The following is a 19694-nucleotide window of genomic DNA, read 5'->3' on the forward strand; positions in this document are numbered from 1 at the left end:
TGGAGTTCAGAGACCTCTGGTCATCTTCCCCTAACATTTGTGTCCCCTCTGGCAGTATGGACCAAAATTCCTTATGGGGTGCAGAAGGTGAGAGTTCTGGTTTTTGTAATTGCTTCTCTGCTGGACATGGGTATTGGCAGTTTGATCTATATATACTTCCATCCTATTTTTATCTTTCCCTGGTGGGGGTAAGTCTCCGGAGAGGTGAGATCACAGGACACATTGGTGAGGTCTCCTGTCCAAGGAAGTCAGGATGGAATTATAGTAGCTTCTGCAACTTAGTGACTGAAAGATAGAAGATAGAAAGCAGGACAAAATGATTAATTAACAGGAACCAAAAAGCAGGAATAGAGTAGATGAGATCTTAGGGTGAGAAGAAACTAGAAGTCTATTTTAGGTATTTTCCTAGGGGTCCATGACTTTAGTAAGTTTTGTTAGAGCTTGGTAACTAACCTGCAGATGGGCTAAAAATATTGTCCGAGAAGATGGGATCAGAGTGGATATAGGGTTAGAAAACTGGATTAGGGCAGAGAGTAACTTTGGAACTTGAAGAGAAAATACAAACAGTTAACTGTTTATCACATCAGCCTGACCCAGGGCCCATGTATATTCGTATGTAGCACAGAAGTGTGTATAACTTCCGAGTCCCTGTCAGTCTGAGCTCACATTCTGTGGTCACAGCTGGGAACATTCTAAACTGCAGTCTTTTTAGGATCAGTCTTCTTCAAGTGGCAGAGTAGGCTGACCCAGTATCCCATTGGAAAGTGGGGCAATCCCTACCATTGTTACTTTATAGTGATGGCGAGGTCTTGGAGAAGCCCTCCAAAGTGCTTATGATAATGTTCCTGATTGAAGTGACTAGTGATGGTGGAGAGAGGGGTCTCTTAGAGGTCTAGGCCCATCATATCTATGGTTGAATCCAAATATTTCTTGAATAGGGCCTCAGGTGATGGGGGTGGCCTGGTAGTGACCAACAAGACTATCATTAAGTGAGCCACTATCTTGTCCTTATCCAGCTTTTGTAGACCCTTTTTTATCTACTGAGCTTGGACTTTCTCCCAGCTGTTGAAGTGTTGAGTGCCATTTATTGTATCCAAACTGGTATTAGGTCTTTGGGGTCTGGCCTCAAGTTGGGAGAAGAAATACATCTAGGATTTGAGTGGAGTCTAAATTGACCTCGAGTTTTATCGCACGTAAGTGTTTGGTGATTCTAATAAAGGTTGTCATAGGGACAATAATTGTCCTTTAGTTTATATACCTACTTGCCAGTATATCTCTTGGCCTATTATATACAGTGTTTATTCTAAGGATTATCAAGGAGTGACAATAATGTTGATGCTGTAAGAAGATATTTGGAAATATATCTGACTTTCTTTTGTGTAGTTAGTTGAGTAGATAGAGTGATTGAGGGAAGTGAAGCAGGGGTTTGGAGAGGAGGTTGTCTAGGCCTAAGTAATAAGCATTTGCTTAGACAATTTATGGCACCTCCTCTAGGCCATTCTACTGGACTGCTGAATTTGTTAGGTCTAAATCTAATCATAGAGGACTATTAAGCATTGTTGGGCAGCCTGCCTGCTCCATCCTTCATTGCTGACACTATGGCCTATTTACATAATCATTGTTTAGCCTGATCTATCTTCTTTCCTCAAGACCTGCCCTGCCTGCAGGGCACATTATTTCAGCCAGCTGAAACCATAGCAATGGTAGCTAAGGAAGTTCCCAGCATGCCTTTTTCTTTTCTCCACCCCTTTTTCTAGCCATCTCCATTCCCAACTTGCCACTTCCGGTTTTATCCCACAAAACCCACTTCTGTTCCTGGTTTTGCTCTCTTTCTCTCCCGAATTCCGACCTGGAGAAGGGCTGGCATGCAGAACAGGAGGAGGCCATTGTGGTTTGGCACCACGTGGCTTAACACGCTGTGCTCACACCCACTCTGGGGTGTCCGCCTGAATAAAGAATTGTATTACCACGCGCCACAAGTTCCTGGTCTCTCGCCTGCGACGCTAGCCCCGCAAAGCACTTTTACTTTGAGGTATATAGTTGCCCATAACTTTTGGATATGTTTATACTTGTACCCAAGACCCCTAGGCCCTACATATCTAGGTCTGTAACTTTGTTGGAGAATGCACCATCTGAAATGATTCTGGGTAGTCCCACGTGTTAGGAGAGGTTTTGCCAGATTATTGGAGTTGGAAAGTTGATCTCTCAGACTTGGCATCTCTGGAATACTACCCAAAGCAAAAAATCAGTGGCAGTATAACATGGTATGGTGACACTGGTTATGTGTTTCCTAGGCATTTCATAATGAGGCTTGTAGATCTTACTTCCTGGGTTAATATGAACATGGTGTTATATGAACTTTTTGATATATATACTGGGATTTTGAGCATGCACCATTTCATTAGTCCCTAGCTGCTTTTTTCATGTATCAACATGTCTATACATCTCTATATATTTTATCTTCTGTCTTCTTCGTTTGCCCTTCTTCCGTAGCCAGTCAACAGCATCAGGTTGAAAGCTGTCAGGAGCTGCTTGTTGCTGGCTTTGAAAGTGACTGGGATCCATGTGGATTCAGTCGGCTAGGAAGGATCGTCAGTTTCCCCAATGAATGGGTACTCACGGGATGCACCACGAGAAGGTCGATCCAATGCATCCCAAATTTTCTGTCTCATTTTATATATATATCTCCATCTTTTATCTGTCTAGTTATCTATCTACCTATCTATCTATGGGGGAAGGGATGCATATTAAGCACCAAAGCTACTTGTGGTGATAGAACACTGTGTGGTGCTATCAGACTTAAATCTGTGCTGCATGAATGGTAAGGCAGTGAGCCATTCCTCTGACCCTGCCAAACACAATTAACTTTTTTTTTTTTACCTCCAGGGTTATCTCTGGGGCTCGGTGCCTGCACTATGAATCCACTGCTCCTGGAGGACATCTTTTCCCCAATGTTGTTGTTGGACAGGACAGAGAGAAATCGAGTTGAGGAGGGGAAGACAGAGAGAGGGAGAGAAAGAAGGACACCTGAAGACCTGCTTCACCTGTTGTGAAGCGCCTCCCTCCCCCCCCCCCCCCCCCCCGCCCCGCAGGTGGCGTCATTTACCCTAATCCTTGCACTTGGCACCATGTGCTCTTAACCTGTTGTGCTACAATCTGCCCCAATTAGCAAATTTTTAGCAGAAAGTATTTATTATCTCAGTTTCTGAGGCTATATAATTGGAGGGAAATAGGTATTTTTTTCTTTCCATTTCTTTTATTTGTGATTAATAATGGGTTATAAGATTGGAAGGGTAAGTGTATAGTTCCACACCACACACACCACCACCAAAGTTTTGTGACCCCACGCTCCCTGAATATTAGATATTTTAAAATATTTTTAAATCTAAATTATATGATAAGTGTCATATGAGAGAGAAGCCAGACTACCACTGTAGCCAATCTGACTTGAACTGGAACCCTCAGGTGTGCAAGCCCTGTACTCTACCTGCTGAGCTAGCTGCCCAATCACAAATTAAAAAAAAAAATTGACTGCGGACATTTTTGGGATGGGTATAATGTTCATCCTAATAAGTTATATTCATACTTTTTATTTGGTAAACTGGAGAGTTTAATCACAAAGTTCTTTACTAATAATTATAATTTATAATGTTTCACAAATCACTCTACTGCATTATTCTCGGTTATAAAATGTCTCCTTATTATTATCTCTCCATGCACTGTTAAGTTTTCTATCTTAAGTATCAACAAGAGACTTTAAAGAAGATAAGTGGTTTAGAAAGCTGGAAAAATTTGAGACAGCACCTCACAAGGGGAACAGCAGTGATTTATGATGACCTCAAAATTGGCATGTCACCTTGCAGCATTACTGGACTGGGAGGAAGCTCAGATCTCTCCTGGCTGACTACGTATTGGGGAAGAGGCTGCTATATATAGATCTCTACAGTTGAAATATCTTACTTGTCGGTTTAGTGTCTGTGTAATGTTCACAAAGACAAGATAAAAATCTTCCCTTATCCTTTTTAACTTTCTGTTGTGTTTTAGGAATTACTTGGAGATTTTGACTTTCCTTGATATGTAGTTACTTTAACTTTCATTAACAAAAGAAAGTTCTTTCAGTTGCTGTGGGAAGTCATTTTGTACATTAAAAATATGAATTTGATTTCCTTCCCTGTTATGGATAAAATCATTTTTGTCAATTTACTTTGTTCTTTAAACACTGAAACATAAGTTGTGCCAGAGAAGGAAGAGCACAACAGATGATTCACCTTTTAGTTAAGACTTGCTAGGACTTACCCAGGGCAGCTAATTTAGCAGTGAATCATTTATAGAAAGTTCTACTCAGTTCGAGGCAGTGCTTTGTACAATATCTTCGTGGAGGTCTAAATAAAGCATACAGTATCGGGTTTCTGTATCTGTCTTGCTGCCAATTTTCTAGCTTTTTCTGAACTGTGAAAGTTGTTTCTAGATGATTGTAGTCATAGAGAAGGAAGAAACAAAGGTAGCATTTATTTTACACTTGTATTATTGTTTTAATAATCTATATTAAAAGTCTTAGAATTTAATACAGGTGTTATGTTGGAAAAATAATAGCCTTAAGATTTTAAATGATTGTTTGTTTATAATAAAATAAATTTGCGTTTTAAATTCAATCTCTTTTAAAATTAACTGAAAGAAATATTTTTAAAATTACGGTAAATCATAATAATAAATGTGCTAATTTCTTCTGATATTTATGAACCACCTAATACTTTTGACTTTTAAAGTTCAATTACAAATAACCCCTTTCTACTAACTGTCTTGATTCCTTTTAGGTAGTGGGTGACTTATTAAATAAAGTATACTTAGGTCCATATGTAGCAAAAAATCTCCTTGTAGTCTTATATGGAGCAAAAATCTCTGTCTTGTAGTCTTTTATTTAAAGCTGGAGTTTGTATTTGCATTCTGGCTACAGTATTATGGGCTAGAAAAAGTCTAAGGAGTGTGAATTCTAGTTTCAACTGTCATTTACTAGCTATGTGACCTTAAACAAGTTACTTAATGGAACTGAGCTGGTTTCCTTTTCTGCACAGGGCATAGTGGTGCCTTCCCTCATGATTCGACTTTCAGGAATTAGTTTAGCTAATCCTACAGGAAGTAATCAGTAATTTACAAATCTTTATGCAGATATTAGTTATCAGAGAGGTAACAAGACAGGAAGCAAAACTTGGAGTTGGACAGCCAACACTGGAGTTCTGTTTACATAGAATCAAACAAACCATTTACTTTAATTTTTTTAAAAATAATATTCTTTTAAAACTTAATTAATTAATTAATTAATTTACTAATGAGAAAGACAGGAGGAGCGAGAGAAAGAACCGGACACCACTCTGGTATATGTACTGCCAGGGATTGAACTCAGGACCTCATGCTTGAGAGTCTAATGATCCACTGAACCACTTCCTAGACCACTGTTGATTAATTTTATTTTTTTTAATTTTTAAAAATTATCTTTATTTTATTTACTGGATAGAGACAGCCATAAATCAAGAGGGAAGGGGGTGATAGAGAAAGAGAGACAGAGAGACACCTGCAACATTGCTTCACCACTTGCAAGGCATTCCCCCTGCAGGTGGGGACTGCGGGCTCGAACCTGCGTCTTTGTGCACGGTAACACATGCGCTCAGCCAGGTGTGCCACCATCCGGCCCCCTTTATAATTTTTATCGTCTTTATTTATTGGATAGAGACAGCCAGAAATTGAGAGGGTATAGAAAATAGAGAGGGAGGGAGAGAGACACCTTTAGCACTGCTGCACTACTTGCAGGTGGGGACCGGGGCTTGAACCTGGGTCTTTGCTCATTGTAACATGTGCGCTTGACCAGATGTACCACCACTCAGCCCCTTATTTATTTATTTATTTATTTATTTATTTATACCAGAGCACTGCTCAGCTCTAGCTGATGGTGATGTGGGGGATAGAGCCTGAGACTTTGGAGCATCAGGCATGAGAGTCTCTTTGCATAACCATTATGCCATCTACCCACTGCCCCATTTTATTATTATTTTTAAAAGACTTTATTTAAAAATATTTTATTTATTTGCTAGAGACAAATAGAAATCAAGTGGGGAGGGGGAGACAGAGAAGATTCATGAGCACTGAAGCAGTGTTGCATGTGTCTCTCCCTGTTTCCCCCTTCCCTCTCAGCTTCTCTCGGTCCCTATCAAAAATAAAATAAATAAACAAGATATATATTTTAATTTTTAATATTTATCATTTTCATTTATTTTCCCTTTTATTGCCCTTTTATTTTCATTGTTGTTGTAGTTATTATTGTTGTTGTTTTGATGTCATCGTTGTCAGGACAGAGAGAAATGGAGAGAGGAGGGGAAGACAGAGAAGGGGAAAGACAGACACCTGTAGATATGCTTCATCGCCTGTGAAGCGACTCCCCTGCAGGTGGGGAGCTGTGTCGGACTAGCTTCGTGTGCAGAGACAGACGACCAGGGACTCATGGCTGGGTTGTACGCAGTATCTCTTTATTCATGCGGAACGCAGCACAATCTAAGCCAAGGTAAGCTAAACTAAAACTAATATACTTGCCAAGTAGGGTGTAAAACAGGATGTGATGTAGAGAGGGTGGAGAGAAAATTGACTGGTGAAAATCAGGGTATGACAAGGAGAGGGGGCAGAGCAGGTGAGAATTCTACCACCGAACCACCAATGCCCTGGAGGGAGGGTGGTGCTTAGTTAACAGTGGTTATGTAAATAGAATACAGTGTTAAGCAGGGGGGATTAAACCAAATGAAACAGAAGGGTTTTTTTTTTTTTTTTTTAATTTTATTTTTGAGAGAGATGCAGAGAGAGAGAGAGAGAGAGAGAGAAAGAGAGTGAGAGAAACACCAGAGCACTGCTCAGCTCAGGCTTATGGTGGTGGGGGGGGATTGAACCTGGGACTTAGGAGCCTCAGGCATGAGAGTCTGTTTGCATAACCATTACGCTGTCTCCTCCGCCCAGAAGGGGTTTTTAGAAGCAGAATTAGAAGCATACCAACAGAGCTGGGGACTCGAACTGTGATCCTTACATTGGTCCGTGTGCTTCGTGCCACATGTGCTGAACTCACTGCAATACCGCCCGAACAAGATATTTTTAATTATGCATTTTAAAAAAACTGAAGTCATAGAGAATAGACCGGTGATCACCTGAGACCATAGATGAGAGAGCAGCCAAAACGGTCAAAAACTCTCAGTTATTAAAAGAAATCTGGGGACAGAGGAGACAGCGTAATGGGCACAGAGAAAGATTTTCATCTCTTAGGCTCCAAACTCCATCACAAGCCAGAGCAAAGCAAAGCAGTACTCTGGGCTCCCTTTCTCTGTCTGTCTGTCTGTCTGTCTGTCTGTCTGTCTATCTATCTGTCTATATCTATCTATCTATCTAATATTTATTTATTTATTTATCACTGGGTAGAAAAAAGAGAGAAACTGAGAGGGGAAGGGGAGATAGGGAGGGAGACAGAAAGACACCTACAGGTGCTCTGCTCCACCACTCATGAAACTTCCCCCCTGGAGGTGGGGACCAGGAGCTTGAACCTGGGTGCTTGCACCCTGTAATGTGTGTGCTTAACCAGGTGCATCGCCACCTGGCCCCCTCTCTCTGTATCTTATTCTGTGTATCCCTAACTCATTAAAAATAAATAAAATTAAAAAATAAATGGAAAGGAATAAAAATTAAATATATATTAAAATAAAATTAAAACAAAGTCTGGGCTCTAATGTACATCATGATGACTACAGTTACTAATACTAAATTTTACACAGTTAAGTTGCTAGGAGAAGAATCTTTGTAGGTATGTTTGTTTGTTCTTTATACCAGGGACTCACAAGCATGAGGTCTTGAGTTTGATCCCTGGCATCACATGTGCCAGAGTGGTGCTCTGGTTCTCATCCCCCCCCCCCCCGGCTTTCTCTCACATTAATGAATCAAAAATGTTTTTTAATGTGGTACAGCAGGACTTGAGCAAATGATGTCCTAGGTTAAACTCTTGGAACTACATGTGCTGGAGTGGTGGTGCTCTGGGGCCCCTCTCTTTATATATATATATTTAAAAATGATTTTTTAAATTTTTGTTTTATTTATTTATTCCCTTTTGTTGCCCTTGTTTTATTGTTGTAGTTATTATTGTTGTTGTCGTTGTTGTTGGATAGGACAGAGAGAAATGGAGAGAGGAGAGGAAGACAGAGAGGAGGAGAGAAAGATAGACACCTGCAGACCTGCTTCACCGCCTGTGAAGCGACTCCCCTGCAGGTGGGGAGCCGGGGTTCGAACCGGGATCCTTATGCTGGTCTTTGTGCTTTGTGCCACCTGCGCTTAACCCGCTGCGCTACAGCCCGACTCCCTGGTTTTTTTTTTTTGCCTCCAGGGTTGTCACTGGGACTCGGTGCCAGAACTCCGAATCTACTGCTCCTGGAGGCCATTTTTCCCATTTTGTTGCCCTTGTTGTGGTTGTTAGGTTGTTATTGTTGTTATAGCTGTTGTTGTTGGCTATGACAGAGAGAAATTGAGAGAGGAGGGGAAGGTAGAGAGGAGGAGAGAAAAATAGACACCTGCAGACCTGCTTCACTGCTTGTGACTCATTTTTTATTATTTTTGATGTTATTACTGTTGTTTTTCTCATTTTCTTTCTTTTTCATTTTTTTCTCCCTTCCTTCTCTCTCCTTCCTTCTTTCCTCTTCATTTTTCTTCTTTAAAATTTCACATGTGAGGTGTTATGGTATGTGTCTTTCTCTGTTAAGATTTAATTCTACTTAGCATAATGTCCTCCAGGTTCATTCGTGTTATAAATGGCAAGTCTTTATTTTCTGTTTAAAAATTTTTTTAATTTATAAAATGGAAATATTGACAAGACGATAGTAGAAGAGGGTACAATTCCACACAATGCCCAACATCAGAACTCCATATCCCCTCCCTTGATAGTTTTCCTATTCTTTTTATTTTATTTTTTATTTCTTTATTGGGGAATTAATGTTTTACATTCAACAGTAAATACAATAGTTTGTACATACATAACATTCCCCAGTTTCCCATAGAACAATACAACCCCCACTCGGTCCTCTGTCATCCAGCTTTCCTGTTCTTTAAACCTCTGTGAATATGGGCCCAGGATCATCATGGGGTGCAGAAGGTGGAAGGTCTGGCTTCTGTAATTGCATCTTTGCTGAACATGGCTGTTGACAGGTCGATCCATACTCCCAGCCTGTCTCTCTCTTTCCCTAGTGGGGCAGGGCTCTGTGGAAGTGGAGCTTCAGGACACATTGGTGGTTGGCCTCATGGCATCATCTGGAACCTGGTGGCTGAAAAAGAGTTAACATATAAAGCAGCAAAAGTTGTTGACTAATCATGATCCTAAAGGCAAGAATATTACAGATGAAGATTTGGAGTCTCCGTTTTGGAAAAAGCTAGTGGGTCTATTTTAGGTATATATATATATTTTATTAATTAATTAATTTATTCCCTTTTGTTGCCCTTGTTGTTTTATTGTTGTAGTTATTATTGTCATTGTTGTTGGATAGGACAGATAGAAATGGAGAGAAGAGGGGGAGACGGGGGGGGGGGGGGAGAAAGATAAGACACCTGCAGACCTGCTTCACCGCCTGTGAAGCGACTCCCCTGCAGGTGGGGAGCCAGGGGCTCGAACTGGGATCTTTACGCTGGTCCTTGTGCTTTGTGCCACATGTGCTTAACCTGCTATGCTACCACCCGACTCCCTTTAGGAATATTCTAAGGGGCCCATCCATGACTTTACTAGTTTTTGTCTGAGCCTAATATGCAGGTGGACCCAGTATCTTTTCAAATACTAATGCCCAATATTAATCCTACTCACAAATCACATTTGTAGTATACAAATAAATGGTGCTACCAAAAAATGAACAAAAAAACAACAAAATTAATTTCTATTGCAGAGCTTTATTATCTAGCAATATTGAGTTTCACATGTGAATAATGATAATCATGTGATAAAAAAGAAGGTAGTAATTGAAATACAAATACACAGTAGAGAACGCTTCATAGGTTATCTTCTAACCATAAAAAATGAATGGTAATATAATTTGTGGGAGAAAAATGAAATGATTCTGGTTACCACATTAAAAAGAAACACAACCTAGTCTCTTTAGGGCAAATTATGTGACTTAAGCTGTCAAGTTTAGGTGTAAATATTATTGTTTAAGAATCACCTGTGTTCCAGAGATAATAATAACCATTACACTGAGCTTTTTAGTTTAAAAGTACACACATAAATTTAGAGCCTCTTTCAGATCTTTTTGTAACAGATACAGCACAATTTTTTTTCCAGAACAAATTTTAATAATGCCATAATGTGCATTAGGACTAAGGAGATTAAATGATTTGACTAAACGCACAGAAAATGCACAAAATTGGGAACTAGATCCAAGTTTTTTTAAAGCCTCTTTATACATTGTTTTCTTTCTTAAGAATTATTATAAGGATGAGATAGTGTCTCTTGGAGAGCCATTAATATTTATAATTGTTAATTTTACAGAATTGTAGGAGAGGTACTTTTTCCTGAAATTGGGAAAAGGATACATAACACCTCAGTATGTTTTAAGAAACAACTTACAGAGGCCGGCGGGCGGTAGTGGTAGCGCAGTGGGTTAAGTTCACATGGAGCAAAGCACAAAGACCAGCAGAAGGATCCTGGTTCGAGACCCTGGCTCCCCATTTGCAGGGTGTCGCCTCATGACAGGTGAAGCAGGGCTACAGGTGTCTGTCTTTCTCTCCCCCTCTCTGTCTTCCCCTCCTCTCCATTTCTCTCTGTCCTAACCAGCAACAACATCAATAACAACAACAATAATAACCACAACAATGATAAAACAATAAGGGCAACAAAAGGGGAACAAAATGGCCTCAAGGAGCAGTGGATTTGTGGTGCAGGCACTGAGCCCCAGCAAAATAACCCTGGAGGCAAAAAAAAAAAAAAAAGAAAAAAGAAAGAAACAACTTACAGTGTACCTGCATGAGATCGTTTTCTTAGTATGATATGCTAGATTTAAATAATTTTTAAGCTGTGGAGAATTATGAAGCTACCAAGTACAATGATTATATCACTAGGAAATTTTAGTTGAAAACAACAGAAAACCCAACCTAGGGTTTTTATTTTATTTATTTATTTATTGTATCATGTTGCTAAATATTCTGGGGGCAGGACTGCATCAGACAGGGTGTACTCAGCTGCACACTGGATGAAATACCATAATTTAGTATTTTACATAAAAGAGGTAGAGTGGGGCAGTTTCTTGTCGGGCTGTCAAGATGTCGATCCCCAAGTATAAGCCGTCGAAGCTGGCCACTCTCCTCACGACTTTTGACCCTGGCGGTATACTATGTAACTCTGGAAGCCCAACAAGTGCAAGCCCAGCCGTTAGCAATAAGGTCCAGGCTGAAGTATCTGCTGCAGTACAACGACTGCAGCCGCTGAGGGCTCATTGGAGATCCTTCATTGTTACATTGGACCTATGCCAATTCAGCAGATATCTATCCCAACTGTCAACCCACTCCATAGCGCTCACTGTTAGGCGCTCTGATTGGAATTGGACCCCTCTTCTTCTGGTATTATGTTTTTAAAACTGAAAGAGATAGGAGAGACAAGCTTATCCAGGAAGGAAAATTGGATTGAAACTTTAGCATCTCGTATTAAGTCTAACAATGATCACTGTATGTATTATTGCTTAAATAAATCTTATATTGATCATTAAAAAAATAAAAGAGGTAGAGTGGTATAGTTTCTTAGCAGAGCAACTTAACAATGCCAAGGACTTCCATGCCTTTGTGGACATTAGTCTCTCAGTTGGTGATGGACCCTTGTGACAACAATCCTGCAAATAAACATTTCCTCAAAAAAGTGGTTAAAGATAAAAAAAAAAAGATGATCAATGGATTTTTTTCTAGAATACATTCAGATAAGGCAATATTCCAGAAGAGAATGAAGTTATCTTTTGCTGTGTTTTTTTTTTTTAGTTGTAAAAAGTATTTCCCCAAAATTTCTCTGACAGCTTCCCTATCTCATTGGCTAGAATTGGGCTACATGCCTTCTCATAAATCACCACTTGATTTGTTTAAGTCTTATGACAGAACAAAGGATGTGAATCATTTTCTTCCAAACATATTGAACGGGAGTAGATAGCTTACTGGTTATGCAATAGGCTCTCAAGTTCCAGGTTCAGTCCCCCAAACCACCATAAGCCAGAGCTAAGAAGTTCTCTGGTAACAGCAACAACACAAAGCCAAATCGTATTTAAAGTGTGGATACCCGATAGCTGAAGATTATCTTAAGAGAGAAGAGTGGACAGCTTCCAGCACACACTAATGTTTTTGGTAAAAATGGGCCTCAAGGTTCTATTTTTCGCCACGTGTCAGCTTTCCTCTCTGGCTCATAGCTCCAACAGTGATAGTGATATATACAGCAGTTTTATGCTAGGACAGGGAGGAAGGGAGACATGTTCTTTTGTAGTTTTATATGGAAAAGACAATATTTCCCCCAGAAATTCCAACAAATTTATTTCCTGGGTCTTGTTGACCTAAATTGAACTATGAATTAGTCATTAACTGACTCAAGCCTAATCATGACTCATTCCCAGGGAACTGAGGAGAGGGACCACTTCGACTTAAGTTGCCACATTGCTATAAATGGGGATTGAGAATTTCTTTTTTTTTTTTTAATTTATTTTTTATTTAAGAAAGTCTCTAAAGGAAAATCAGGGGGAAGGGAAATGAATACTGTAGATATTTTTTAAAAAAATACTTCTTTATTAATGAGAGAGAGAAGAGGAAGAAGGAGAGGGAGAGGGAGTGGGAGAAGAACAACAATCAGTACCACCACCATCACTACCACCACCATGACCACCACCACTACCATCACCATCACCACCACCGCCAGATCATCACTCTGGCACATATGATTCTGGGGATTGGACTCAGGATCTAATTTTTTTTTTTTTGCCTCTAGGGTTATTGCTGGGGCTTGGTGCCTGCACCATGAATCCACGGCTACTGGAGGCCATTTTTTCCCTTTTGTTGCCCTGGTTGTTTTATCATTACTGATGTTGTCGTTGCTGGATAGGACAGAGAAATGGAGAAAGGAGGGGAAGACAGAGGGGGAGAGAAAGATAGATACTTGCAGACCTGGAGCTGGGGGCTCGAACCGGGATCCTTAGGCCGGTCCTTACGCTTTGCACCATGTGCAAGACCCTCTGCTACTGCCGTACCCCCAGGATCTAATTCTCTGCTACCTCCTGGCTGTGTATACTATAGAAACTGGGATACAGCACAATCCAAGTCAACATTACATGGCCCCAAAGAGAAGTAGCTTTTTTTTTTTTCTTTAATTAATTTGTCTTGTCTTGCAGATAAAGTCACAGGGAGAGGCAGACAAGGCAAGTAAGACAATAAAAATAAGCGCCTAGTTACTAACAGTTTATGAAACAGCATCTAGGAATTCTACAAAAGATGCATCAAGTATAGTAGACATATATAAGATAAGAACTGTTAGCCTAGAGTAATTGTATAATAGAAATATAGTAATTTAATTAGAATTTATTGAATGTGGAACATTTTGACATAGACTAAGTTTAGTAGTTGGGTTTTTAGCTATGGCATTTTTGGCCAAGAGAATGACATGTACAGATATATGAAGGTGGAGGAAAAATGCCAAGTGTAAAACTGATGAAGATATGAGTTTTTTTTTTTTCTGCCTTCAGGGTTATTGCTGGAGCTCGGTGTCAGCAATATGAATCCACTTCTCCTGGTGGCCATTTTTTCCCCATTTTATTGGTGAGTCAGAGACAAATAGAAAGAGTAAGGAGAGGTAGACACCTGCAGATCTGCTTCACCTCTTGTGAAGCGACCCCTCTGCAGGTGGGGAGCGGGGAGCTTGAACCCAGATCCTTGCGTAGGTCTTTGCACTTCATACTATGTGCTTAACTGGGGCCACCACCACCTGACTCCCCCGAATTGTGAGATTCTAGAGCAGCCTACTGTAGTAGCTGCTAGCCAAAATGGATTCTGAATATTTCAGTTAATTAATATCCATTAAATAACATTTCACTGTAGTAGTAGAAGATATCTAAAATGCAGTTGGTGAATTAGTGATTGACCAATAACTTTTTAGCTTTCAGAAAGTGGTATATTTTTTACTTTGCAGAACAGAATACAATACTGATGAAATAGGTGCTTGAATTTTTAGACCTTTAATTACAGATGTATTTGCTGGTAGCTGTGTCTTGTTATTTTGTGTCAAGTTTTTTTTCATTTTTCCTTGAAGTTGCCCGAAATCCTGGAACTTTAGCAATCTGTTGTCACAGAGGGCTTTCACTCTATCACTCAGCCACCATTACATTGCTTCAGGTTTCAACACCACTTCCCATGGAGCTCCATTCAGATCAAGCTGTAGCTGGTTCCACTCCTCCTAGAAGAAAAAAATACATAGACTGCCAATTTTTGGTTGTCTGGGATTGAACAGTATTTTTCAGAGGAGGGAACAAGATGCAAAAAGGCATATCTACAGGAAACTTAATATTTGCTCTGTAGTACAGTGTGTGAAAAATTGAAAGAAAGGAAGTGGCTTAATAACTAGTTTACTTTGTGTGTAATTTCCTTTTGTGGAACTCTTCCTCTCCTTTTTTTTTTTTTTTTTTTTTAATCTGAACACTGCTTATCTCTGGCTTACAGTGGTCTTGGAGATTGAATCTTGGCCCCCTGGTTCCTCAGGCATGAAAGAGTCTTTTTTTTTATATTCATCATACTGTCTCACCAACTCTGCTTCTGTATCATTGTATTTTAATATTTTTTCTATGTAACTGCTAAGTTGCCTTACATTAGTAGCCTTTGTTGTTGTTGTTTTTTTAAAATTTTATTATCTTTATTTACTATTGGATAGAGACAGCCAGAAATTGAGAAGGAAGGGGAAGATAGAGGAGAGAGACAAGAGACACCTGCAGTCCTGCTTCACCACTTGCGGGTGGGGACCAGGTGCTTGAACCTGGGTCCTTGTGTATTGTGACATACACGCCCAACTGAGTATGCCACCACCACCTGACCCCATACTACATTAGTAGTCTTTGGGATCTGCTCTGATACTGTCAACAGATTCACTCAGGGAAAAGCAGACACTATTGATTTATTTCTTTCACTTCCCACAATTTTGAAATAGAAACAAAAAAGAAAAGCAAAGCAATTTTCTTTTTTTTTACTTTTTTATTTAAGAAAGGATTAATTAACAAAACCATAGGGTAGGAGGGGTACAACTCCACACAATTCCCACCACCCAATCTCCATATCCCACCCCCTCCCCTGATAGCTTTCCCATTCTCTATCCCTCTGGGAGCATGGACCCAGGGTCATTGTGGGTTGCAGAAGGTAGAAGGTCTGGCTTCTGTAATTGCTTCCCTGCTGAACATGGGCGTTGACTGGTCGGTCCATACTCCCAGTCTGCCTCTCTCTTTCCCTAGTAGGGTGGGTCTCTGGGGAAGCGGAGTTCCAGGACATATTGGTGGGGTCTTCAATCCAGGGAAGCCTGGCCAGCATCCTGATGGCATCTGGAACCTGGTGACTGAAAAGAGAGTTAACATACGAAGCCAAACAAATTGTTGAGCACTCATGGACCCAAAGCTTGGAATAGTGGAGAGGAAGTGTTGGGGGGGGGGGTGCTCACTGTAAACTCTAGTGTACTTCTGCTTTCAGGTATATATTTTGTAGTAGTTTACAGATACGTGTGAAGATATGCTCTCTCTCACAGAAACTGGTGTATATCTAGGTTTTGGGACTTTGTTAGAAAGTGAACCACCTGAGATGAAATTAGAGTATACTATGAAAGGAAAGGTCTCACCCGAGTAATGAAGCTGAAGGGTTGTCATTCCACACGTGAAGTCTCTGGACACAGTCTGAAGTGAAGCATGTTGAGGTGGCAATCATTGTGTTGGTTAGGTTGTGATCGGCGGATGCAATATTATTTGATATGGATTGGGAGAGGCATACGGGAAAGTGGGCCCTATCCAATGGTTCCAGGACTGGGGGAAGTAGAGGCTCTATAGTGGAGATGTGAGGTTCCTGCTGTCTTAGGGTTCAAAGAGACAATCGATAGCTAATGTTATCATCACATTATTTGGTAATTGGGTTAACTTTGAAAAGTCCTTTTGTTAGGGTTTGCTGTACAGTACCCAGTATCTTGTATATAGCTGTGCTATTGGTTGCTTCTGATCTACTTGGTCTAGGCTTTTGAGAGAGTCTGCATATCAATTACACAGACTATATATTGAAAAGGTTCAGTTTGTGTTTTGAAAAACTTCGAGACATACAATTGATTTTCCCCCTCCCGTATTAATTAACTAGTGATTTATAGGACTACATTTTACTAGGAGTGTACATAAACACCATTCCCACCACCAAAAGACTGTGACCCATCCCTCCCACCCACTCCCACCCTTCACTGGCCCAGGAAGCTGCATGTCTACCCCTCACCCCAGATTTTTTACTTTGGTGCCCTACTTAGAATTTGGTCAGGTCCTGTGCAAAGCAATTTTCTACGTATATTCCCTTCTTTCTCTAGTCTCTATTTATTTTAGATAGTAGATGAAATATACTATCAATTTCACAACTAAAATAAGAAATAGGAACCATCTTGGGCATAAATGATTTTTCCCCCTGTGAATAATATAATTTTTACACTAGAAAATATTTGTAAAAACTTTATAACAAATATGTACTATGCCTTCATGTATCCATCACTCACCACAGACCTATATACAAAGTGGAAAGAGCAGGTACAGTGTTTTTTTTTTTAAATTTTTTTTAAGCATTTCTTTCTTTCATTCTGTGGACTCTTGCTTTCATTACTAGCCTGAGCTTTGCTAACCATATTAGACCTTTGGATAATGGCTCTAGAATTCAGACACAAACTGACATGCCATCAAAAGCTATGGCATGTGAATATCTGAAGGTTTAAAGTTCCAGTGGGAATCAGGAATGATGTAAAACTTGGAATATATGGGGCCAGGTGGTGGTGCACCTGGTTAAGTGCACACGGTACTATCTGCAAGGACCTATGTTCAAGCCTCTGGTCTCTTTCTAAAGGGGGAAAGCTTCACAAATGTTGAAGCAGTGCTGCAGATGTGTCTGTCTCTCTCCCCCTCCTCCTTCCCTGTCAATTTCTCTCTGTCCTATCAGATTAAATAAGTAAAAATGTAAGAAATCTTAAAAAAATATATTTATTAAAAAAATAAACCTTAAAAGGGGGCCAGGAGGTAGCACAGTGGGTTAAGCACACAAGAAGCAAAGCACACGGACCAGAGTAAGGATCCTGGTTTGAACCCCGGCTCCCCACCTGCAGGGGATCGCTTCACAAGCGGTGAAACTGGTCTGCAGGTGTCTTTCTCTCCCCCTCTCTGTCTTCCCCCCTCTCGATTTCTCTCTGTCCTATCCAACAACAACATTAGTAACAACAAGGACAACAAAAATGGGATAAAATGGGAAAAAATGGCTTCCAGGAGCAGTGGATTCATAGTTCAGGCACCAAGCCCCAGCGATAACCCTGGAGGAAAAAAAACAACTTAAAATACAGAAAGAGGGGGCTGGGTGGTAGCTCAGTGGGTTAAGCACACATGGCACGAAGCACAGGGACAGGGGTAAGGAATCCAGTTCGAGCCCCTGGTTCCTACCTGAAGGGGGGGTCACTTCACAGGTGGGGAAGCAGGTCTGCAGCTGTCTGTCTTTCTCTCCCCCTCTCTGTCATCCTCTCCTCTCTCCATTTCTCTCTGTCCTATCCAACAACAATGAGCAATAACAACAATAATAATAACTACAACAATGATAAGCAACAAGGGCAACAAAAGGGAAAGAAATAGCCTCCAGAAGCAGTGAATTTGTAGTGCAGGCACAGAGTGAGTGAGCTCCAACAACAACCCTGGAGGCAAAAAAAAATATATATATAGGAAGAGGAAAAGTGGGCTGAAGCAAAGCTTGGAGATAATGGTGGCCAATGTTACTTGATAATTAAAATGAGCTAAATTTTTTAATTTGCCTTTTTGCTATAAGACATCTATTTTATTTATTTATTTTAAATAATTTATTTATTTATTGGGGAATTAATGTTTTACATTCAACAGTAAATACAATAGTTTGTACATGCATAACATTCCTCAGATTCCCATTTAACAATACAACCCCCACTATGTCATTCATCATCTTTCATGGACCTGTATTCTCCCCACCCACCCCAGAGTCTTTTACTTTGGTGTAATACTCCAATTCCATTTCAGGTTCAACTTGTGTTTTCTTTTCTAATCTTGTTTTTCAACTTCGGCCTGAGAGTGAGATCATCCCATATTCATCCTTCAGTTTCTGACTTATTTCACTCAACATGATTTTTTTCAAGGTCCATCCAAGATCGGCTGAAAACGGTGAAGTCACCATTTTTTACAGCTGAGTAGTATTCCATTGTGTATATATACCACAACTTGCTCAGCCACTCATCTGTTGTTGGACACCTGGGTTGCTTCCAGGTTTTGGCTATTACAAATTGTGCTGCCAAGAACATATGTGTACACAGATCTTTTTGGATGGATGTGTTGGGTTCCTTAGGATATATCCCCAGGAGGGGAATTGCAGGGTCATAGGGTAGGTCCATTTCTAGCCTTCTGAGAGTTCTCCAGACTGTTCTCCACAGAGGTTGGACCAATTGACATTCCCACCAGCAGTGCAGGAGGGTTCCTTTGACCCCACACCCTTTCCAGCATTTGCTGCTGTTACCTTTTTTGATGTATGACATTCTCACAGGAGTGAAGTGATATCTCATTGTAAGACATCTATTTTATAACGTTCGCCTTTGACCTGGTACATAGAAGATACTCAATAATTGTTGATCTCAAATTTCTAAACCAACAGTACATACTCAGCTCTTCTTCTCTTGCTTAATTTTGTATTTGAGCAATACAAATGGTCCAGATTATGGTTGCCAAGGTTAGAAGTAGCTCTTCAGATTTTGTAAAATTATACTTCTTGAAGGAAATTGAGGTCAAATAAACACTCGGTAAACATAGGTGGTGGTGGGGATGTCGCTCACTCTTACAAGACTTACCTTGTAAAATCTTCACAATTTACCACTGTTCCAATTTCTTTTTTGTTCTGTTTCTATTGTCGTGTGAATCTGACCAAGTTGCTTTACTCTAGCCAATCCTCTGTTCTCCCTTTTTACAAACGAAGGAATTGAATTAGTCATTAAGGTCCATTTTTTTAATGCATTTTTGTTTTGGTATGCTGTTCCTAGTTGCTTTTCTCAAACTGTATCATGTAAGATAAAAATATCCTTATTCAAAAATATATACCAGTTTTGCTACCAGGGAAATAGTTTAACTGGTTAGAGTGCTGGACTTGCACTTTTTTTCAACTCTGCATTCTTTTATTTATTATTATTATTAGTGATTTAATGATTGACAAGATTTTGGAATAAGAGGGGTACAATTCCATACAGTTCCCACCACCAGAGTTTCAAATTCTCCCTGCCCCCTACCCCCCAGAAGCTTCCCTATTCTTTATCCCTCTGGGAGTATGGACCAAAAGCCGTAACAAACAGTTATATAGTTAGTATTGGACTAACTGTGATAGTGGATATAAATTAGCACAGTGCTTGGGGTATGGGAAACACT

General features: G+C 40.1%; 1 protein-coding gene and 1 pseudogene across 3 annotated transcripts in view; both read left to right on the top strand.

The window, feature by feature from the left end:
* The window catches only part of GIPC2 (GIPC PDZ domain containing family member 2), a 117480-nt gene that overhangs the window by 21963 nt on the left and 75823 nt on the right, over positions 1 to 19694 (top strand). The gene's annotated exons all lie outside the window — the stretch shown is intronic.
* On the top strand, positions 11296 to 11763 carry LOC103119833 (NADH dehydrogenase [ubiquinone] 1 beta subcomplex subunit 4-like; annotated as a pseudogene).

This window comes from Erinaceus europaeus, chromosome 11, assembly GCF_950295315.1.
Source record: "Erinaceus europaeus chromosome 11, mEriEur2.1, whole genome shotgun sequence".
Classification (NCBI taxonomy): Eukaryota; Metazoa; Chordata; class Mammalia; order Eulipotyphla; family Erinaceidae; genus Erinaceus; species Erinaceus europaeus.